Source organism: Moschus berezovskii, chromosome 6 (genome assembly GCF_049115385.1).
Source record: "Moschus berezovskii isolate FMDL1 chromosome 6, NW_MosBer_1.0, whole genome shotgun sequence".
In the NCBI taxonomy this organism is placed as follows: Eukaryota; Metazoa; Chordata; class Mammalia; order Artiodactyla; family Moschidae; genus Moschus; species Moschus berezovskii.
Genome location: NC_142465.1, coordinates 11,667,829 through 11,693,017, shown reverse-complemented (window position 1 = coordinate 11,693,017; position 25,189 = coordinate 11,667,829).

Here is a 25,189-nt window from a genome sequence, read left to right as displayed (position 1 = left end):
GGGAAACAGCAAAATAGCAAGGCCACTGATTGATTAGGGAAGTGACAAATGTATCAGGATTCCTCTGTGGAAAGCTGTGGAAATCTGGCTTGTTCAAACATCCTTGGAAACTGTTACAAAGTCTTCTCAATTGTGGCTAAGTTGTAGTCTGGTTGACTAATTCAAGAAGAACTCATGCTGCTAAGTCACTTCAGTCATGTCCGACTCTGTGTGACCCCATAGACAGAAGCCCACCAGGCTCCCCCGTCCCTGGGATTCTCCAGGCAAGAGTGGGTTGCCATTTCTCCACTGGAGTGGGTTGCCATTTCCTTCTCCAGAACTCATGCGTGGCCAATTTTCTGCCAGCCCTACACAGAAACACCGAGTAACAAGCCCATGGAAGTAAGCACCCTTTGCTTTACAGTCTCACAGAGACCACGATTACAAGTCTCTCTCCCATCGGAGTCAGAGGAGTGGACTGAATCATCCCAAGAGTAAATGGATGACTCGGCAGGGAATATTATGCTATGCTATGCTATGCTAAGTCACTTCAGTCGTGTCCAATTCTGTGTGACCCCATAGATGGCAGCCCACCAGGCTCCCCCGTCCCTGGGATTCTCCAGGCAAGAACACTGGAGGAATATTAGCAGCATCTAAATGGCTTGGGTCTGGAAATGATTCAAAGGAAGAATTCATCTCCAATAAATACACACTAAATCCTTCAGTGTATTTGCTCTATACCAATCTGTTTTTCTTTACTTATCTTCCTCCCTCCATTACCAAAGCCTTTGACTGTGTAGATCACAATAAACTGTGGAAAATTCTGAAAGAGATGGGAATACCAGACCATCTGACCTGCCTCTTGAGAAACCTGTATGCAGGTCAGGAAGCAACAGTTAGAACTGGACATGGAATAACAGACTGGTTCCAAATAGGAAAAGGAGTACGTCAAGGTTGTATATTGTCACCCTGCTTATTTAACTTACATGCAGAGTACATCATGAGGAACGCTGGGCTGGAAGAAAAACAAGCTGGAATCAAGATTGCTGGGACAAATATCAAAAACCTCAGATATGCAGATGACACCACCCTTATGGCAGAAAGTGAAGAGGAACTCAAAAGCCTCTTGATGAAAGTGAAAGAGGAGAGTGAAAAAGTTGGCTTGAAACTCAACATTCAGAAAACTAAGATCATGGCTTCTGATCCCATCACTTCATGGGAAATAGATGGGGAAACGGTGGAAACAGTGTCAGACTTTATTTTTCTGGGCTTCAAAATCACTGCAGATGCTGATTGCAGCCATGAAATTAAAAGACGCTTACTCCTTGGAAGGAAAGTTATGACCAACCTAGATAGTGTATTAAAAAGCAGAGACATTACCTTGCCAACAAATGTCCATCTAGTCAAGGCTATGGTTTTTCTAGTTGTCATGTATGGATGTGAGAGTTGGACTATAAAGAAAGCTGATCACCGAAGAATTGATGCTTTTGAACTGTGGTGCTGGAGAAGACTCTTGAGAGTCCCTTGGACTGCAAGGACATCCAACCAATCCATTCTAAAGGAGATCAGTCCTGGGTGTTCACTGGAAGGACTGATGCTAAAGCTGAAACTCCAATACTTTGGCCACCTCATGCAAAGAGTTGACTCACTGGAAAAGAGTCTGATGCTGGGAGGGATTGGGGGCGGGAGGAGAAGGGGACGACAGAGAATGAGATGGCTGGATGGCATCACCGACTCGATGGACATGAGTTTGGGTGAACTCTGGGAGTTGGTGATGGACAGGGAGGCCTGGCGTGCTGTGATTCATGGGGTCGCAAAGAGTCGGACACGACTGAGCGACTGAACTGACTGACTGACTGATAGTTCTTCAACACATTCACACAAAGCACCCTTCTAATTCTGACTCATGATTTTGGTCTCAATGTCTGCCTTTCATTGATGATGACCTAAATAATGAAAACTGTCTTCTGAATATCTTTATTCAGGAAAGATATTCCATGACAGTTTTTAGTTTAGTTCCATTTTACTTAAATGAGGCTAAAAAATAAATATGAAACAACCCATTATTTATGTGCACTTGACTTCTTTATAAATATATGTAAAGTATTTAAATGAATAATGTATGTATTTAAGAACTCTTGGTAAATACTTTATAGAGGAGAGCTATTAAGATTAAAGTTAATGAAAGGAGGGAAAATAGCTAAGAAGAAAAATATTATCACCCATAAATGAAAATACATAGTTCATAAATCTTATATAAAGTCCCTGCACTGATGTTCTTAGTACATAATTCTACCACTGTGATTTTCCACAATAGTTGTATATACTTTAAAGATAATACTTCACTCTGTCATTCTCTAATCTTACCTGGTATGAAGGAGAGGGGGAATATATTTTTTGATGTTTCTAGGAAAGAATAAATATATTACAAGACAGACTGCTAAGTTTGAGTACCTACTTCCCAGAGCATATCAAAATCTAGAGCTTTATATTTAAATGTACAACTGGCTTGTAATCTTTAAGAAAAAATTTCCCACTTTTTACTAAATATTTGAATATAATCACCATGAAAACTATTATCATTATCAGAATCAACCAATTTACTGTCTTTATGCTATGTGAAAGGGAAATCGCCTGAATTTCAAATCACTTGAATCACAAATCACTTGAAACACTAAAATGTTCCAAAACCCTGCTAACTGAAAGACACAGAGCTACACTCTCATGACTCTGTTTGGGAGAAAAAAAAATCAATAATTAAAAATAAATTTTAAAAAATCTTAAAATCATCATCCATGGGTCATCCTCCTCTCTTACCCGTCCTTCTTTTGAAGGAGGAAACAGACAGAACGGGCTCCATCTTGAAAGCAGGACTCTATTTTGGGCTGGACTGTGGACTTTGAGCTCTATGCCCAGTATGAATGGAAACGACATACAAGTGGAAAACCAGACCCCCTGAATGGAAGAGCCCCAGGGCTTGTACCTAGACTCTCCGTCACCTAAAAGAATACCCTAATTATCTGTGTAACAGAATAGAATCATAAATTCTATTATGCTTATTGGGGTATGACCACAAGTCTACTGATAATTGTTCACTGTTAACTACCTAGGCTTAAGGCATAGGAATCACGGGTTAACTTTGATTGTATCTTTCTTTTCCTTTGTTCAGACTAATTTCAGGGAATCTGGGAGGTGGGTTTGGGCATGTACACTTAATGCATATAAGGTTTTCACAGAAACTGATCCGGGTCCTTGGCTAAAAGGAGACTCTCCCGTGGGCCCATGGGTGTAACAAATTGCACTTCATTGTCTGCATTGTCCTTCTGAGTGAGTTTGTTTCCCAGAACATGTGGCTACAACACTTTCTTCCTTAAAGTACTGTAAGTATCTTAAAGAAACTTTAAGCAAAGTACATATTTATTATGTTTAATACTTTTCACTTGTCTAATCAAATCTTCCTCTAAAATTTAAGTTCCATACGGTCGGGGGTTGTAGTCTGTTTGGGATATTGATATATCGCAAAAAAGTCATGGTGGGCACTCAGTAAATGAAGGGGACTCAGTAAATGGAGGGGACTCAGTAAATACTTTTGAGTGAATGAATTAACAGAATACATTTGTCTCTGTGCTTCTAGATTCTATGAAGATTGGTCCTAATTGCATTTTAGATAAAAGTATGCTGGTTTCCTCATTTTTTTTTTCCAGATTCCTTGACCTTCAGGTGAGCCCAGGAACTTAGATCAAGTGGATCTTAAATGAAGACGATTCCCCTCCCTTCCATTAATTTGCCCGAATCAGAGGAAAATCGTCATCATTAACCTGATTTTCCTCTAACAAGATACTTTGCTATTATTATACAGATGCTCCCCTGAATGTTCCAGTGCCTACCTATCAATGATCTATGGAAAAGGTACAGTAGTAAAGCATCCACCTGCCAATGCAACTGACACAGGAGTTGCAAGTTCAATCCCTGGGTTGGGAAGATTCCCCTGGAGAAAGAAATGGCAACCCACTCCAGTGTTCTTGCCTGGGAAATCCCATGGACAGAGGAGCCTGACGGGCTATAGTCCACGGGGTTGCAAAGAGCAGACACAACTAAGCATGCACACATCATTAAAATAGCATTATCAAACGCTTATTATTGCAAATAAACACATTATTCAGAGAAGTCCACTATTAGATCAAAATAAGTGAAAGGAAAGATTTTGAAGTGAGTTCAAATTTAAGACAACTAGGAACTATTTAGTCAATAAAACTGAAATGGAAAGCTATTAAGTATTCAGAAATAAAACAAGTGCTTTTTAAAGGAAGATTGTGAATTTATTCTTACTCATATGAACATGAAATAATTTTCTTTCAATACGATTCACAATTGGATCAGGTTTCTTTTCTCTTTCAGTACAGCATGACAAGTACTTTCCAAGGAGTTAGAGAAGACATCTACTAAGTTTTCTGCGAAGTATAGAATATTGACAACTAAAGTTGTCAATAAATAAATACAATTTATTTTATTAGTTTGAGAGTGAAAGAAAAGGAAATAGAAAAAAGGAAGAATAGAAATATGCTTATTGATATCATTATGAGTCAGAAATTGTGCTGGGTACTTTATATATGTCATTTTTCATCACACTCATAGCTTCAAGAGAAAAATATTAATATTAATGATTGAGAAAACTATTTGAGCATTCTCTGAGTCTATGCAGTTAGTAAATGGGATACTTAAAAAATCTGGCTTTTATTGTTTGAATAGCACTGCACTGACAGGCAAAAGACAAAACTAATAAAATATTGCCATTAGGTCGTCATTTGCCTTTTATTGATGATATGAGAAATAATTGCTAACATAGACTTGAAAACTCACAAAGGACTTGGAGGAAACTACTGGCATGTTTACTGTCATGGCACAAGAGAACTGTAATTTAAAAAAAAAGGAATGATGATTTTTCAAATCCTTAGAGAATAAAATGGACCAAAAGTTTAAATTTAAAAACATATTTTTGTCCCTGGAAATCTAATTTATTGTTGGATTGATCTTTTTAATAATATAAGTAGAAAAATTAGATACCACAACAGAGAAGAAAAATGAAAGAATGAGAGAAAGTACACAACTTCGTTTGTTTCGTAAACATAAAATAGCTCCTAAAATTTCATATCTTGGTAAGCAACTCCTTTTGGTTTTATGAAGCACCATTTATAGACAAAATCTTCACTTGAATAATAAGTTCATCTTTATGAAATTTCATATGTAAGTCAAACTAATATTCTCCCCAGAGAGACTTCCTGTCCCAGCACAACCTAAGCCCAAAACACGTATCCTTGTGGTCCCAAAGAGACTAATCAAACTCCATCAGTTTGTGATACTCAAAATTTGACTTTCATGAGAAAAAATTTATAAATTTGTATTTGCATATGCAATTTACATTATGGTTCATTTCCACTCTTTAAGAAAGTTGTTATTGAAGATGTTATTTTAAAATATTCTTACATCATGAGACATTTTCCATATCTATATATACCAAGAAATAAATCAACAAGAGGAGAAATATATTCTACTATACAAATCTATGATTTTTAAGCATATTTTGTGTATCAGTTCAATACCTTTTTGTCAAAAAAAGCAAACAAAAAGGTACTCAAAAATATTCACTGATTTTTCTTCCAACTAACTGAATGGAGAAAGCAAGAGATTTCCAGAAAAACATCTATTTCTGCTTCATTGACTATGCCAAAGCCTTTGACTGTGTGGATCACAATAAACTGTGGAACATTCTGAAAGAGATGGGAATACCAGACCACCTGACCTGCCTCTTAAGAAACCTGTATGCAGGTCAGGAAGCAACAGTTAGAACTGTACATGGAAAAACAGATTGGTTCCAAATAGGAAAAGGAGTACGTCAAGGTTGTACATTGTCACCCTGCTTATTTAACTTATATGCAGAGTACATCATGAGGAACGCTGGGCTGGAAGAAGCACAAACTGGAATCAAGATTGCCAGGAGAAATATCAATAACCTCAGATATGCAGATGATACCACTCTTATGGCAGAAAGTGAAGAGAAACTCAAAAGCCTCTTGATGAAAGTGAAAGAGGAGAGTGAAAAGGTTGGCTTGAAGCTCAACATTCAGAAAATGAAGATCATGACATCTGGTCCCATCACTTCATGGGAAATGGATGGGGAAACAGTGTAAACAATGTCACACTATTTTTGGGGGCTCCAAAATCACTGCAGATGCTGATTGTAGCCATGAAATTAAAAGACGCTTACTCCTTGGAAGGAAAGTTATGACCAACCTAGATAGCATATTAAAAAGTAGAGACATTACTTTGCCAACCAAGGTCCGTCTAGTCAAGGCTATGGTTTTTCCCATGGTCATGTATGGATGTGAAAGTTGGACTGTGAAGAAAGCTGATCGCCAAAGAATTGATGCTTTTGAACTGTGGTGTTGGAGAAGACTCTTGAGAGTCCCTTGGATTGCAAGGAGGTCCAACCAGTCTATTCTAAAGGAGATCAGTCCTGGGTGTTCATTGGAGGGACTGATGCTAAAGCTGAAGCTCCAATACTTTGGCCACCTCATGTGACAAATTGACTCACTGGAAAAGACTCTGATGCTGGGAAGGATTGAGGGCGGGAGGAGACGGGGACGACAGAGAATGAGATGGCTGGATGGCATCACTGACTCGATGGACATGAGTTTGAGTGAACTCCGGGATTTTGTGATGGACAGGGAGGCCTGGCATGCTGTGATTCATGGGATCGCGGAGAGTCGGACACGACTGAGCGACTGAACTGAACTGAACTGAACTGAATATGCTAGAAGACAAAAAACTCCAGAAAGAATGAAGAGATGGAGCCAAAGTGAATACAACACCCAGCTGTGGAAGTGACTAGTGATGGATATAAAATCCGATGTTGTAAAGAACAATATTGCATAGGAACCTGGAATGAAGGTAATTTGGAAGTGGTCAAACAAGGAGATGGGAAACGTGATCATCGACATTTTAGGAATCAGTGAACTAAAATGGACTGGAATGGGCCAATTTAATTCAGATGATCATTATATCTACTACTGTGGGCATGAATCTCTTAGAAGAAATGGAGTAGCCCTCATAATTAACAAAAGAGTCTGAAATGCAGTACTTGGGTGCAGTCTCAAAAATGACTGAATGATCTCTGTTTGTTCCAAGGCAAATCATTAAATATGACAGTAATCCAAGTCTACACCCAGACAAGTAATGCTGAAGAAGCTGAAGTTGAACAGTTCTCTAAAGACCTACAAGACCTTCTAGAACTAACACCCCTAAAGATTTCCTTTTCATTAGAGAGGACTGGAATGCAAAATTAGTAAGTTAAGAGATACCTAGAATAACAGGCAAATTTGACCTTGGAGTACAGAATGAAGCAGGGCAAAGGCTAATAGAGTTTTGCCAAGAGAACGCACTGGTCATAGCAAACACCCTCTTCTAACAACACAAGAGAGGACTCTACACATGGACATCACCAGATGGTCAATGTCAAAATCAGATAGATTATATTCTTCATAGCCAAAGATGAAGAAGCTCTATACATTCAGCAAAAACAAGACTGGAAGCTGACTGCGGCGCAGATCATGAACTCCTTAATGCCAAATCAGACTTAAATTGAAGAAAGCAGTGAAAACCACTAGACCATTCAAGTGTGACCTAAACCAAATCCCTTACGACTATACAGTGGATGTGACAAATAAATTCAAGGGATTAGATCTGACAGAGTACCAGAAGAACTATGGACGGAGGTTTTTGACATTGTACAGGAGGCAGTGATCAAGACCATCTACAAGAAAAAGAAATGCAAAGAGGCAAAATGGTTGTCAGAGGAGGCCTTACAAATAGCTGTGAAAAGAAGAGAAGTTAAAGGCAAAGGAGAAAAGGAAAGATATACCCATTTGAATGCAGAGTTCCAAAGAATACCAAGGAGAGATAGGAAAGCCTTCCTCACTGATCAATGCAAAAAAATAAAGGAAAACAATAGAATGGGAAAGACTAGAAATCTCTTCAAGAAAATTAGACATACTAAGGGAACATTTCATGGAAAAATGGGCACAATAAAGGACAGAAATTTTATGGACTCACTGGAAAACACCCTGATGCTAGAAATGATTGAAGGTGGGAGGAGAAGGGGATGACAGAGGATGAGATAGTTGAATGGCATCACTGACTTGATGGACATGAGTTTGAGCAAGCTCCAGGAGTTGGTGATGTACAGGGAACCCTGGTCTACTGCAGTCCATGGTGTTGCAAAGAGTCGAATGCAGGTGAGCGACTGAACTGATGGACTATATGGTCCATGGAATTCTCCAGGCCAGAAAACTGGAGTGGGTAGCCTTTCCCTTCTTCAGGGGATCTTTCCAACCCAGGGATTGAACCCAGGTCTCCTGCATTGAAGGCGAATTCTTTATCAGCTTAGCCACAAGGGAACCAGCCTCAAATGTTTTTGTTATTCCTTTCCGACAGGAAACTCTGAACCAGTGGAGAAACGTGTAGCATCAGATGGTGGTGGTCATGTGGGGAGTTGAAATTTGGAAAACAAAGTGTCCCTAGACTCTTCATATTCCCTCTTTCTTTTTACCCATACTAGATTAGTGTTCTGCTACACTGTGTGATAGTCTGATCTAATAATTTAGGAATTTTTACACCTTGAATGTTGCATTTTATACATCAGAGTTGAGAATTTAAACATTTGGAAGTAAACGTGGCAAAATGGAAAGGTATTCTATTTAGAGTCAGAGTAAAGGATTTTGAATTCTGAATCAGTGTTTTTAATAGTTCTATGCCAACTAAATTTTTTGGAGTTTCAGTTTCTCTGTTTGAAAGGTAGAAAGAAGCTAATAGTCTCGGCTCCTATAGACCAATTTCCAGTTCTTGTCTTATAGTCCCCTCCAACTCAGCAAAGGAGAACCTGCCTCAGATCATATCCCTCACACACCCATGAATATCCTTGTCTTCCTCATCTTCCACCATAGAAAACGCTCTGCTTTTAAGGAGCTCATGTGATCAGGTTAGTCCCAATGGATAATCTCTCCATTTTCAAGTCAACTGTGCCATAACAATAGGAGTAAAGCACAACAAATGTAAAGCTCCCATTTGCATTTGTTGTACACATGTTTCGATTATATATATTTATTATATATCTTAGTATCTGGCAATATAAGCTCTATAGCCATATTTTCCTTTGAAATATTTTTCTTAGCCATTTTTCTTCCTAATTTTTACTCTTGAACTTTATATTCTTCAAAGTCAAAATTAACATTGTTATTCTTAAATAGCATCAATTAATTTAGGGGAGAAAGTCTATTTTCATTACGGAATCTTCAATCCAAAATCATAATATGTCTCTTAATGCATTTGTCTTCTTTAGCATTAATCTGTAAAGTTTTACAAGATTGTTTACTTGCTTTTTTTCTCATTAATTTCTAATGTTGGTTTTTGAATAACATGTCCCTAGAAATAAGTTTATTAATATAATTAAGCCATCTTTTCTGTGTATTAAAATATTAAAGTTGTCATAGAAAGCTCATAGTACTGTTTCCTGAGTTTCTTCTTTAAGATAATTTAAGCATTTTTATCGGAGAAGGCAATGGCACCCCACTCCAGTACTCTTGCCTGGAAAATCCCATGGCAGAGGAGCCTGGTAGGCTGCAGTCCATGGGGTCACGAAGAGTTGGACACAACTGAGTGACTTCACTTTCACTTTTCACTTTCATGCATTGGAGAAGGAAATGGCAACCCACTCCAGTGTTCTTGCCTGCAGAATCCCAGGGATGGGAGAGCCTGGTGGGCTGCTATCTATGGGGTCACACAGAGTCGGACACAACTGAAGCGACTTAGCAGCAGCAGCAGCAGCAGGAGCAAGCATTTTTATGACTTGCTTTTCCTAAAGTATATTAAATATATAGATATATATCATATTTTTTTCCTTTATTTTTTTTAACCCCTGCACAGTATTGTGTATCATGGTTGTACCAATTTATATTTTGTCACTGGACAACTAAGCCATTTTCACTCTTTTGCTCTTATAGTTTGTAAAGTTATGGGTATCTTTGCACATTTCTTTTTTTTACTGTGTGACTATTTCCTTTTGATATTAAGATTTTGTGCTATTTTAAATTTAGATAGAAACTTCAAATGTTGCTTCTAAATTACTATTTTACTTTGAGACATTTAATAATCATTCATTTTAAATCTTTTGTCAGTCTGATGGATTTTTGCCTTGAGTTTTTCTTATTACTAGTTGAAGTCAAGTAACTTTTCATATTTTTATTAGATACACATATGATCTTTTCTAAGAGGCGATTTTTCATATTCTTAGTGGGTTATTCATCATTTTACTAGCTATTAATTTATTAACAAACATACATAATAATACTATGTGCAAGACAATATTCTAAGAACTTTACAAATATGAATTTAGTAAATTGTTATACCAGGTCTATGAGGTAGGTACTATTTTTACTTCCATTTTACAAAATGAGGAGACTGTGCCTAGAAAAGTTGAAGGACTTTTCCAAAGTCACACAGCTGGTAAGCAGTTGAACTGGGTGGCTCCAGAGTTTGTGCACTCACCTGCTCCACTGTATGCAAGGTTCTTCACATGTCCAGAATACCAATACGTTGTGATGTATACTACAAAAATTTTCTCCCAGTATGTTTGTGTCTGAACATCATTTGATTTATTTTATCATATATATCAATCTACCTAATTTTACCAATGTGTGTCTGATTTAGTCATGTAGTCTGAAATGAACATATATATATATATATATAATTAGATTGAAACATATGATTAAAATATATGATCAAATAGAAACATAAAAAAGGTTCAAAGAAAAATATTAATAGCTTCAAGATTTATCTACTAAAACACATATTTTTTTCTCCAGTGGTGTCACCTAATTTTTTTAGCTTTGCTATTTATATTTAAGTCTTTAATCATGTTCTTTTGAATAGTATGATATATATTGATCTTTCTATGTATACTTTGTAACCAGTCAGCTCGGGGACTGATTTACTATTTCTAAAAGATTTTCAGTTAATTATTTTTGGTTTTCTAAGAGACAGTTGCTTTATCTTCAGATATAAGGGGAGGAGGTCTTTTTTTTATGACATTTTATAGAGCTTTCAGAACAGTATTGAATAATTTTAATGATAGCAGTTATTCTTGTCTTACTGCTGAATATAGTGAAAAATGTTTCTTAGTGTTTCACTATTTAGTATGATGATGTTTGTTATTCATTATCAATTTTAGCACAGTGGCTCAATTAGTTGAGTAAAAATCAAATATAATGCATCTTTTTAAAACATAACTCTTGAATTCCTCTATATGTAACTCTTGAAGTACACAGTACAGAATACTATGGAAGAGTTAATTTTGCTAAATAAAGGCAACTTACAAGCTTGATGTGGATCATGGTTAGGGGAGAAATCTGGCCCAAATACTGGCATCTGCATTTCCTAGTTTCCATAAAAGCACAAACCATCTCTTCTGATCAATATCATGATGAGACACCTCCAATCATTATTGTGCTGTTTCAATATGGCCTATAGTCACAATGACCCCTTTGTCTTGATCTGGAACTATCTGCTGTCTACTTTTAAAGACCACACCATGGTGAAATCAGGAGTACGTTACTTTTCCATCAGCAGGGATATCCCTACTTTCAGGCCTAAGTCTGTCTAGTGTTTTCTTCAAGGTGTGTTGTCTTTCGGGCTACTCCCTCGGAGCACCGTAGAGTCTGTTTTATTCTGTGAACTCCCTAAACATCACTGGGATTTCTAGCACTTTGACTTGGGGTTTCAACAAGAAGAGTCAGGATGCTGGATAATTTTACAAAAAACTTTATGGTGAAAATCCAATTTTACCTTCTCTCAGTTTCCTTTCCTTTCTGATAATTGATGAAATTCAACTTTACTTTCCACCCTCCCTCCCTTCCCTCTTTTTCTTTTTTTCTTTCTTCCTTGAATGAGAAAAAATGGCTTTTACTTTAACACATATTCTTCCCTCCAATAAGGTTGTATGATTTTTCAGCATACTATGTGTATCCTAATTTCTGTGGTTTCCCAATGTCTAGCACAAGACTGGGGGTGATATTGAATAAGTATTTCTTGCATGAATTGAGAAAAGGACAATACCTTTAGTAATAAATCCTGTACTTTTGTCCTGGTTCTACTATGTATTCCTGGCATGACTTTGGAGACAGTACTTACCCCTTATCTGTTGCCTCGGCTACAGAGTTAAAATAATAAAACAGAATTGCTGCATTAAATGATTTGAAAAAGAGAAAGCACATTTTGTAAACTGGAAAACTACAGAAATGCAAGTCTATCTTATTATTATTATTACATGTTCTTCCCAACACTGTTGCATGTTAAAGGAATATATAATAACCCGAAGAATTTGATCTCTGAACACAGATCTATAGCAGGAGGATTTTGAGTCAGAGGAGCTTTTCTAGCTGTCCTTCTAGTTTGTATGTATTGTGGAGCATTTGATTTGTGCTTACCCTGATCACAAGTGTAAGCAAGTCCTGGACAGCAGGTGGCATAAGATCGGGTGGGGAAGATTTCTTAACTCAACAGCCAACCTAAGGCCAGGATTCCTTCCATGTCCTTAAAGAATTCTGTGACTCTAATATCTCTTCTTTCACACTTTATGCAGTCCAGCTACTATCATGGCAATTTGTTCCTACATTCTTCCCTGTCCTTTTCTTGTAATTTCCAGATCTTTCTAGATAAGAAGTTCTGTTTTTCTTATTTCTGTGAAGGCAGTGTCTTTCATGTTCAGGTTAAGCCATTTGACATGGGGTGTTTTCTCTAAAGGTTTCTAGAATTCTTACACTTTCATTCTTTGAAGAGCCTAACTGTACCTTATACTAGTCCTTATACTAGAAGCTGTAAAATCCAAAGTCATGTTGTAGAGTATAATTGCCTCCCTTGTTTCCCCGACTCTCTATTTTTATCATATTCAATCCATGATGTGTTCTTAATAAGTATATTTTTCCTACATGTCTGAAGATGCTGTCTCTGTTGGTGAAAAGGGAATGTTAAGGATGCACGAATAATATATTCCTGATCAGTGTGAACACAGTTTAAGGGGGGGAAATAAAATACAAGATTTTTTCTGGGCATTCAGGATTTATTAGTGTGCCTTATTGATATATTCCTGTGCTTTCAGACAGAAAGGACGATTTACATTAAAAGATGTGATTAACTATAAATACATGTTCAATAGCTGTGAATTAAGTCTCTATGTATGTCTCCTGGAGTTTCATACGTTCCTTAAAGCTTATTTTAAAGTAGATGAGTATACATCACAGTGTTTTGTCCAAAGTACTAAGATTGTGTAAATATCCACTGGAGAATTACTGATTGTTGTACATGCCAGTGTTCATGACAAAATATTTGAGAGAAATAGACAGAGAGGGGGCAGAGAGTTGAAAGAAGGAAGAAAGAGTCAGGCATGTTTGTGATAATTATTTTTCATAAAAGGTGTCTATGAGGTCAGTTATAAAATGGATGTTGAATATAATAATAATACACAAGTAACAGTCAGCTTCAGGAATCACTTTTGACTTTGATGAGTGTTTTTAATCCTAGATGTTCCTGTGCACTTTACAAATAAAGCCTCCTTCTCCTTGTGACCCCAAGCTACTCTTGATGGAGTCAGCCTTTCACACAAATATGAAATGGATTAATTGAATTAAGATGAGATTTAGCAATGGAAATGTAGGAACATAGTATACACCAACTACAGTGCCAAAAATGAAAGTGAAATTTGCTCAGTTCAGTTCATTCGTTCAGTCATGTCTGATTCTTTGTGACTCAATGAATCACAGCACGCCAGGCCTCCCTGCTCATCACCAACTACTGGAGTTCACTTAAACTCATGTCCATCGAGTCGGTGGTGCCATCCAGCCATCTCATTCTCTGTCGTCCCCTTCTCCTCCTGCCCCCAATCCCTCCTAGCATCAGAGTCTTTTCCAGTGAGTCAACTCGTCACATGAGGTGGCCAAAGTATTGGAGTTTCAGCTTTAGCATCAGTCCTTCCAATGAACACCTAGGACTGATCTCCTTTAGAATGGACTGGTTGGATCTCCTTATAGTTAATAAGTTATCTAATTTAATCCTGACAATTCTGAAAATAGGAAATACTGTACACGCATATGCATGCATGTTCAATCGTGTCCGACTCTTTGCGACCCCATGGATGGTAGCCCGCCAAACTCCTCTGTCCATGGCTTTCTCCAGGCAAGAATACTGGAGTGGGTTGCTATGCCCTCTAAAGGGGATCTTCCTGACCCAGGGATTGAACCCGAGTCTCTTATGTCTCCTGCATTGGCAAGCAGTTCTTTACCACTAGCACCAGTTGGAAAGCCCAGGAAATACTGTACATATATCACCAATAATAGAAATGAGACAGGTGAAGTTTATTTAGATTGTACAGTAACAATGAAGGGTTTAATCATTTGCCCTCTGAAGTCAGAGTGCCAGGATCACACTCCTGCTCCACAACCAGTTTATGCCTCAGGCTTTCCATCTGTACATGGCAACCCACTCCAGTCCTCTTGCCTGGAAAATCCCATGGACAGAGGAGCCTGGTAGGCTGCAGTCCATGGGGTCACTAAGAGTCAAACACGACTGAGCAACTTCACTTTCACTTTTCACTTTCATGCATTGGAGAAGGAAATGGCAACTCTGGAGAATCCCAGGGACATAGGAGCCTGCTGGGCTGCCATCTATGGGGTCGCACAAAGTCGGACACGACTGAAGCGACTTAGCAGCAACAGCAGCTCCATCCGTAAAACGGATGACAAAAGAATACGGCCCTTATAGGGTTAAGTATGAGGAACAAGGTAGCTACCTATGTAAGTTACTTGAAGCAGGGCCTCACATGTAATTAAGAGCTGAACAAATGCTAGCAGATATTATTTCTCTAACAAAAGCAGTGCAAGTAATTGGGGTAGGTGAATGATGCAAGAATGAAAATTACTACATAGAACAAAAGAACCGAGAAAAGCTTAGCTGTTTTTCCTTTTCCTTAATAAACTCAGGTAGTTAGGAGTAGTAATACATCGACAGGGACAAAGCAGATGAGGGAGGCATTGCTTATACAGGAAATTCACTGAGCAGGGTACCATGGTTAAAATTCAGCATGTGATTTCTCTGTGATTTTTCTGTTCATATCTTCCTCTATTCAGATAACAACGGAATTAGAAGTAAGAAAATGGACAGAAGAGAGTCATAAAGAGAAGAGGACCCATTCTATTTTGTTTACTTTTTTTTTTCTACCAGACCCTTGCTTTTACATTTTATTATCAGAAAAACTGCCTGTAGTTTATTTTCTCTGCTAACTACAAACAGGGGTGATGAGCATCACAGGGGTGATTGCTTCTGATAAATAAATAAGATTCTAATCAGTTGCTGTGGGTTTTTTTTTTTCCCCATTGAAATAATTTAGAAGCAACTATTCTGATCACCGAAGAATTGATGCTTTTGAACTGTGGTATTGGAGAAGACTCTTGAGAGTCCCTTGTACTGCGAGGAGATCCAACCAGTCCATTCTAAAGGAGGTCAATCCTGGGTGTTCATTGGAAGGACTGATGCTAAAGCTGAAACTCCAATACTTTGGCCACCTCATGTGATGAGTTGACTCACTGGAAAAGACTCTGATGCTGGGAAAGGTTGGGGGCGGGAGGAGAAGGGGATGACAGAGAATGAGATGGCTGGATGGCATCACCGACTCTGTGGACATGAGTTTGAGTGAACTCCGGGAGCTGGTGATGGACAGGGAGGCCTGGCGTGCTGTGATTCATGGGGTCGCGGAGAGTCGGACACGACTGAGCGACTGAACTGAACTGAGCTGATTTCATGGTTCACAACTGAATTATTTCAAACAGATTAATGAAATTCTAATCTCATAGCTATTTAACCTTATGGTGGTTTATAATATGAATGGCATTATTTTGGGAGAGGGATGGCTTAGGTGTGGCATTGGGTTTTTTTTCTTTTTGCAGCTTGAGGCAGTTGTAAAATAACTTAATGTAGCTTTTTGCAACTGTGTATTCTATAGTATTTTTTTCATTTGGTGAAATTTTAACTGTTAATGTTTATGGCATTGTGCTTTGTACCATTTATTAAATAAAAATTTTTTAAAAATAACCTTATTGTGGTAGTTTTTTTTTTTTTTTTTTCCGAGCAAAAAGCTGGCCAGGGAAGTGAACAAGGGTTTTGGAGCCAGACAGATCTGGGTTCAAGTCCAGCCCCTGACAGATACCTGCAGAGTACTCTTGGGTAAATTGACTAACCTCTTTGATTTTTTAATATTCTTATCTGTATCATGGAGATAATTTTTTTCTTACTGTGGCTGATTAGAAGAATAAATGGATGTGTGCATGTGAGACACCAGTAATGTTTTACTTCACATATATTCATTTCCTTACACCTTTTTCCAATAATTGCATGCTTAGTTGCCTCAGTCATGTCTGACTCTTCCCAACCCTGTGGACTATAGCCCACAAGGCTCCTCTGTCTATGGGATTCTCAAGGCCAGAATACTGGAGTGGGTTGCCATGACCTCCTTCAGGAGATTTTCTTGCGTTTCCTGCATTGGCAGGCAGGTTCTTTATCCAGAGTCACCTGAGAAGCCCTTCCAATAATTAGAGTGGGATTGTTTTCTTTGTTTGTTCTATTTTTCAGGGCAAAAATTATAGTATCATAGAAAAATAAAAGAAACACAGTGAAAGTGATGGATTTTCTTATATTTAGTCAAGTTTAATTGATTGCTGTATATGCATATACATATGCGTTTGTGTGTGGAGAGAGAGCTAAACAGAAATAGAATAGGAGAGGAGAATGACAAGCAGTAAAAAAAGAGAAGGTAAAGAAGTTGGTTTGATGTATTTTAAGTGATCAGAAAAGGAACTCAAATTTTAGAACAGTATCAAAGTATAGTCATCATGAAATGCACCAATATATCATTAACATAACTTTTGAAGGAATGCAAAATCATTATTATATTCTTACATTTGATTCTATGCTTTGCTTCAACAGGAATATATAAACAACCCAGGTAATCCACCATGCCTAAACTTTGGTTTTCGAAGATGCATACTCCTAATTCAATTCACTGATGATTCCTCATGTTCACTAATCAACAATATGTACTTTTTATGTAAGTACAGTTCAGTTCAGTTCAGTCGCTCAGTCGTGTCCGATTCTTTGCGACCCGATGAATCTCAGGACGCCAGGCCTCCCTGTCCATCACCAACTCCCGGAGTTCACTCAAACTCATGTCCATCGAGTCGGTGATGCCATCCAGCCATCTCATTCTCTGTCATCCCCATCTCCTCCCACCCCCAATCCCTCTCAGCCTCAGAGTCTTTACCAGTGAGTCAACTCGACGCATGAGGTGGCCAAAGTATTGCAGTTTAGCATCAGTCCTTCCAATGAACACCCAGGATTGATCTCCTTTAGAATGGACTGGTTGGATCTCCTCGCAGTACAAGGGACTCTCAAGAGTCTTCTCCAACACCACAGTTCAAAAGCATCAATTCTTCGGCGATCAGCTTTCTTCACAGTCCAACTCTCACATCCATACATGACCACTGGTAAAACCATAGCCTTGACTAGATAGACCTTTGTTGGCAAAGTAATGTCTCTGCTTTTTAATATACTATCAAGGTTGGTCATAACTTTCCTTCCAAGGAGCAAGCGTCTTTTAATTTCATGGCTGAAATCAGCATCCACAGTGATTTTGGAGCCCCCAAAAATAGTCTGACACTGTTTCCACTGTTTTCCCATCTATTTCCCATGAAGTGAGAGGACCAGATGCCATGATCTTTGTTTTCTGAATGTTGAGCTTCAAGCCAACCTTTTCACTCTCCTCTTTCACTTTCATCAAGAGGCTTTTTAGTTCCTCTTCACTTTCTGCCATAAGGGTGGTGTCATCTGCATATCTGAGGTTCTTGATATTTCTCCCGACAATCTTGATTCCAGCTTGAGCTTCTTCCAGCCCATCATTCCTCATGATGTACTCTGCATATAAGTTAAATAAGCAGGGTGACAATATACAACCTTAATGTACACATTTTCCTATTTGGAACCAGTCTGTTGTTCCATGTCCAGCTCTAACTGTTGCTTCCTGAACTGCATCCAGGTTTCTCAAGAGGCAGGTCAGGTGGTCTGGTATTCCCATCTCTTTCATTATTTCCCACAGTTTATTGTGATCCACACAGTCAAAGGCTTTGGCATAGTCAATGAAGCAGAAATAGATGTCTACAAGACCTTTTAGACCTAACACCCAAAAGAGATGTCCTTTTCATTATAGGGGACTGGAATGCAAAAGTAGGAAGTCAAGAAACACCTGGAGTAATAGGCAAATTTGGCCTTGGAGCACGGAATGAAGCAGGACAAAGGCTAATAGAGTTTTGCCAAGAGAACGCACTGGTCATAGCAAACACCCTCTTCCAACAACACAAGAGAAGATTCTACACATGGACATCACCAGATGGTCAACACCGAAATCAGATTGATTATACTCTTTGAGGCCAAAGATGAAGAAGCTGTATACAGTTAGCAAAAACAAGACCAGGAGCTGACTGTGGCTCAGATCATGAAGTCCTTATTGCCAAATTCAGACTTAAATTGAAGAAAGTAGGGAAACCACTAGTCCATTCAGATATGTCCTTAATCAAATCCCTTATGATTATACAGTGGAAGTGAGAAATAGATTTAAGGGACTAGATCTGATGGATAGACTGCCTGATGAACTCTGGACAGAGGTTCGTGACATTGTACAGGAGACAGGGACCAAGACCATCCCCATGGAAAAGAAATGCAAAAAAGCAGAATGGCTGTCTGAGGAGTCCTTAGAAATAGCTGTGAAAAGAAGAGAAGCGAAAAGCAAAGGAGAAAAGGAAAGATATAAGCATCTGCATGCAGAGTTCCAAAGAATAGCAGGGAGAGATAAGAAAGCCTTCCTCAGCGATCAGTGCAAAGAAATAGAGGAAAACAACAGAATAGGAAAAACAAGAGATCTCTTCAAGAAATTTAGAGATTCTAAGGGAACATTTCATGCAAAGTTGGGCTCGATAAAGGACAGAATGGTATGGACCTAACAGAAGCAGAAGATATTAAGAAGAGGTGGCAAGAATACACAGAAGAACTGTACAAAAAAGATCTTCACGACCAAAATAATCACGATAACGTAATCACTGACCTAGAGCCAGACATCTTGGAATGTGAAGTCAAGTGGGCCTTAGAAAGCATCACTACAAACAAAGCTAGTGGAGGTGATGGAATTCCTGTTGAGCTATTTCAAATCTTGAAAAATGATACTGTGAAAGTGCTGCACTCAGTATGCCAGCAAATTTGGAAAACTCAGCAGTGGCCACAGGACTGGAAGAGGTCAGTCTTCATTCCAATCCCAAAGAAAGGCAATGCCAAAGAATGCTCAAACTACTGTACTTTTTACGTAAATGGTTCTACAGAAGAGCTAGATTCTTCCTGCACTCTATTTCCTCAAACATTTCATTTCCCCATCCTGAAATGTCTTCTGATCCTTCCTCTGTCCACCAAAATCCAATTTGCTTGAGAAATCCAGCTCACTGTTTCTACAGAATCTTACTGGACTACTTCCAATACCAGCTTCTCAAACACTGATTCATGACAAAGTTTTCACAACACAGGACAAATGAGAAAAACATCTTTTATGATGGCCTATGAATATAAAACCTGAATAGTAAGGTTCTGATTTTCATTATTCTTTGTTATATTTGAATATCCATAAATATGTTTATATATCAGGTTTTTAGGGACAAAACTAATTGCAAATATCTCCTATCCCCATAAGTCATTAAAATATTCTGAAAATTCCATTATTGAGCACTTATACAACCTTTCTCAGACAGCTTCTACCACCCAATAACAAACCAAAAATAGTTTATCGGTACATGGGCCCTGATTTTGATTTTGAAACATATGGTCACACATTTATATCATCTAATACAGTACTTAAAAATAGATAAAACTTGCATAGTGTGAATAGACTATCTCACATTTTTGCCAACTGCTTCAGGAGTTTTTGTATTGTCTCCCCTATATATTAAAATGGTATTATTTGGGATTCATACCTAGAGTTCATCTAGAGTAGAAAAGACGTGTAGTACTCGCTTGCTGATTAACTGCAGTAATGGCTCATCTAAGGGAATAGAAAAACAAAGTGACATTTCTATTAGAGGACAGCTTCTTAAGGACAATGATTTGATGAATACAGAGTTAATAACATGAGCCATTCCGAAAATATCCAACTCAAGTAACATAATAGAAGATGACGAAAACATCCGTTTCTGATTCAAATATCGCCTGAAGATTTATGAATTATTGATGAACTCTATAAATGTTGAAAACAGTGTTTATTTGTGCAGACTTAGAACTTTCTTCCCTCTGCACTAAGAAGTGACCACTTCAGTTTCCCCAAGCCTTACACCAAATTGATAATATAGTATGCTCGTGGCAAGAAAAATGATTCTCCTGCTTTCAGAGCTACAACAGAAATCTTTCTTTTCCATTTCAGAAACAATAAAAACATAGCCTAGAAAACTGCTATAGAGGTGAAAGAGCAAGACCTTTGTTTATGAGGGAAAAAGTCCATGTGTGTAATTCTCTTGCCTTGCCTTGGGCCAAACACATTGACGTACTGAAAAAGGAGGAATCCTCTCTTTCTTCTTACACAAAATGTAAACCTTTGTCAGTTCAGTTCAGTTCAGTCGCTCAGTCGTGAGTCACAGCACACCAGGCCTCCCTTTCATTTAGAGCTGCTAGTACACAATTCAATTGTTTTCATTCAACTGCCTCTCATTATTTGTATCTTTTAAAAGGAAAACTAGTTTGTGCATAACGATAAGGTCAAAGCAACATTCATTTTCTATATAATTATATCAAGTCACTTATATTTTCCTCTACACAATTAGTATATTTATCTTAATAATGATTCCCCAAATGTCCTAGAAATTCTTGGCTTTATTTCAAAATAAGTATGTTGGTTTGACCTAAGGCTAGCATCAGAAAGATACTTCTATGGAAAATATTTTAGGGAACAACTTAGAAAGTTTTGTATCAGGGATGATCTGTAATGACTTTTATTCTTTAAGATCTATATAAGTGCTTATCATTTATATACATTAAGAAAATGATTACTTGAATACAGTAAAGCTGAAATCTTCTTCATTAAGTTCATGTTCCATATAAATATTAAAATTTATACTGTTCCCTTGTGGAGTTTAATAAGAGCTTTATGATTAATACAAGGATAGACGTTAACTTGTAAACAATATTAATCAATTAAATTGAACCAACTTGTTATGAACATTTTAATGACCTCTTTCTTTTCTGTTGGAGGAAGAAAACACTTTGTGAAGTTCTATACTAAGAAAAACAATTTGTTCCATGTGAAGTATAATTGATCCCTGAACAACACAAGGGTTAGGGTCCCAATTCCCTTTCAAAAATAGTCCTATAACTTGACCCTTTGACCCTCAGTTCTGCATCCACAGATTCAACCAACCACAAATTGTGTAGTACTGTAGTAGTGATTTATTGAAAAAAAGAAAAAAATAAGCAGCACTACATGTAAGTGGACCTGCACAGTTCAAACCCGTGTTGTTCAAGAGCCAATTGTATACGAGTCATATGAAACAGCTACCCCCAGCTGATTCAGCTGAAGCACTTAGCTTTTAAATTTGGAACATATGATCCATGGAGTTTAAATGTTTATATTTTACCCTAATTTTACTGGATTGATTTTTTATTTTTTTTTTTTTTAGCAACAACTGCAGTTTATTTTTTTTTTAATTAATTATTTTTTATTGGAGGCAAATTATTTTACAATATTATATTGGTTGGTTTTGCCATACATTGACATGAATTCGCCCCGGGTGTACATAAGTTCCCCCTCCTGAAACCACCTCCCACCTCCCTCCTCCCTTTATCCTCCCTCTGGGTCATCCGCGCAGGCCAGCTGCGAGCATCCTATAACATGCATCGACCCTGAAATGGTGATTCGTTTCACATATGACAACATACATGTTTCAATGCCATTCTCCCAAATCATCCCACCCTCACCCTCTCCCACAGAGTCCCAAAGACTGTTCTATACATCTGTGTCTCTTTTGCTATCTCGTATACAGGGTTATCATTTTCATCTTTCTAAATTCCATATATATGCGTTAGTATACTGTATTGGTGCTTTTCTTTCTGGCTTACTTCACTCTGTATAATAGGCTCCAGTTTCATCCACCTCATTAGAACTGATTCAAATGTATTCTTTTTAATGGCTGAATAATACTCCATTGTGTATATGTACCAAAGCTTTCTTATCCATTCGTCTGCAGATGGACATCTAGGTTGCTTCCATGTCCTGGCTATTATAAACAGTGCTGCAATGAACATTGGAATACATGTGTCTCTTTCAATTCTGGTTTCCTCGGTGTGTATGCCCAGGAGTGCGATTGATGGATCATATGGCACTTCTATTTCCAGTTTTTTGAGGAATCTCCACACTGTTCTCCATAGTGGCTGTACTAGTTTGCATTCCCACCAACAGTGTAAGAGGGTTCCCTTCTCTCCACACCCTCTCCAGCACTTATTGCATGTAGACTTTTGGATAGCAGCCATTCTGACTGGTGTGAAATGGTATCTCATTGTGGGCTTTTGATTTGCATTTCTCTGATTATGAGGGATGTTGAGCATTTTTTCATGTGTTTGTTAGCCATCCTTATGTCTTCTTTGGAGACATGTCTGTTTAGTTCTTTGGCCCATTTTTTGATTGGGTCATTTATTTTTCTGGAATTGAGCTGCAGGAGCTGCTTGTATATTTTGGAGATTAATCCTTTATCAGTTGCTTCATTTGCTATTATTTTCTCCCATTCTGAAGGCTGTCTTTTCACCTTACTTATAGTTTCCTTTGCTGTGCAGAAGCTTTTGATTTTAATTAGGTCCCATTTGTTTATTTTTGCTTTTATTTCCAATATTCTGGGAGGTGTTTCTTGGAGGATCCTGCTGTGATTTATGTCGGAGAGTGTTTTGCCTACGTTCTCCTCTAGGAGTTTTATAGAATCTGGTCTTACATTTAGCTCTCTAATCCATTTTGAGTTTATCTTTGTGTATGGTGTTAGGAAGTGTTCTAGTTTCATTCTTTTACAAGTGGCTGAAAAGTTTTCACAGCACCACTTGTTAAAGAGAGTGTCTTTTCTCCATTTTATATTCTTGCCTCCTTTGTCAAAGATGAGGTGTCCATAGGTGCGTGGATTTATCTCTGGGCTTTCTATTTTGTTCCGTTGGTCTAGATTTCTGTCTTTATGCCAGTACCATACTGTCTTGATGATTGTGGCTTTGTAGTAGAGCCTGAAGTACGGCAGGTTAATTCCCCCAGTTCCATTCTTCTTCCTCAAGATTGCTTTGGCAATTCGAGGTTTTTTGTATTTCCATACAAATTGTGAGATTATTTGTTCTAGTTCTGTGAAAAATATCGTTGGTAGCTTGATAGGGATTGCATTGAATGTATACATTACTTTGGGTAGTATACTCATTTTTATAATATTTATTCTTCCAATCCATGAACATGGTATATTTCTCCATCTATTAGTGTCCTCTTTGATTACTTTCACCAGTGTTTTATAGTTTTCAATGTACAAGTCTTTTGTTTCCTTAGGTAGATATATTCCTAAGTATTTAATTCTTTTCGTTGCAACAGTGAATGGAATAGTTTCCTTAATTTCTCTATTTTCTCATGATTAGTGTATAGGAATGCAAGGGATTTCTGTGTGTTGATTTTATATCCTGCAACGTTACTGTAATCATTGATTAGCTCTAGTAGTTTTCTGATAGAGTCTCTAGGGTTTTCTCTGTAGAGGATCATGTCATCAGCGAACAGGGAAAGTTTTACTTCTTCTTTTCCAATTTGTATTCCTTTTATGTCTTTTTCTGCTCTGATTGCTGTGGCCAAAACTTCCAGAACTATGTTGAATAGTAGTGGTGAGAGTGGGCACCCTTGTCTTGTTCCTGACTTTAGGGGAAATGCTTTCAGTTTTTCACCATTGAGGTTAATGTTTGCTGTGGGTTTGTCATATATAGCTTTTATTATGTTGAGATATGTCCCTTCTATTCCCACTTTCTGGAGGGTTTTTATCATAAATGGATGTTGAATTTTGTCGAAGGCTTTCTCTGCATCTATTGAGATAATCATATGATTTTTATTTTTCAGTTTGTTAATGTGGTGTATTACGTTGATTGATTTGCAGATATTGAAGAATCCTTGCATTCCTGGGATAAAGCCCACTTGGTCATGATGTATGATCTTCTTAATATGCTGTTGGAATCTGATTGCTAGAATTTTGTTAAGGATTTTTGCATCTATGTTCATCAGTGATATTGGCCTGTAGTTTTCTTTTTTTTTGTGGGGTCTTTACCAGGTTTTGCGATTAGGGTGATGGTGGCCTCATAGAATGAGTTTGGAAGTTTCCCTTCCTCAGCAATTTTCTGGAAGGGTTTGAGTAATATAGGTGTTAGCTCTTCTCTAAATTTTTGGAAGAATTCAGCTGTGAAGCCGTCTGGACCTGGGCTTTTGTTTGCTGGAAGATTCCTGATTAGAGTTTCAATTTCCATGCTTGTGATGAGTTTGTTAATATTTTCTATTTCTTCCTGGTTCAGTTTTGGAAAGTTGTACTTTTCTAGGAATTTGTCCATTTCTTCCAGGTTATTCATTTTATTGCCATATAATTGCTGATAGTATTCTCTAATAATCCTTTGTATTTCTGTGTTGTCAGTTGTGATTTCTCCATTTTCATTTCTAATTTTATTGATTTGGTTCTTCTCCCTTTGTTTCTTGATAAGTCTGGCTAGTGGTTTGTCAATTTTATTTACCTTCTCAAAGAACCAGCTTTTGGCTTTGTTGATTTTTGCTATGGTCTCTTTTGTTTCTTTTGCATTTATCTCTGCCCTAATTTTTACGATTTCTTTCCTTCTACTGACCCTGGGGTTCTTCATTTCTTCCTTTTCTAGTTACTTTAGATGTAGAGTTAGGATATTTAGTTGACTTTTTTCTTGTTTCTTGAGGTGTGCCTGTATTGCTATGAACTTCCCCCTTAGCACTGCTTTTACAGTGTCCCAGAGGTTTTGGGTT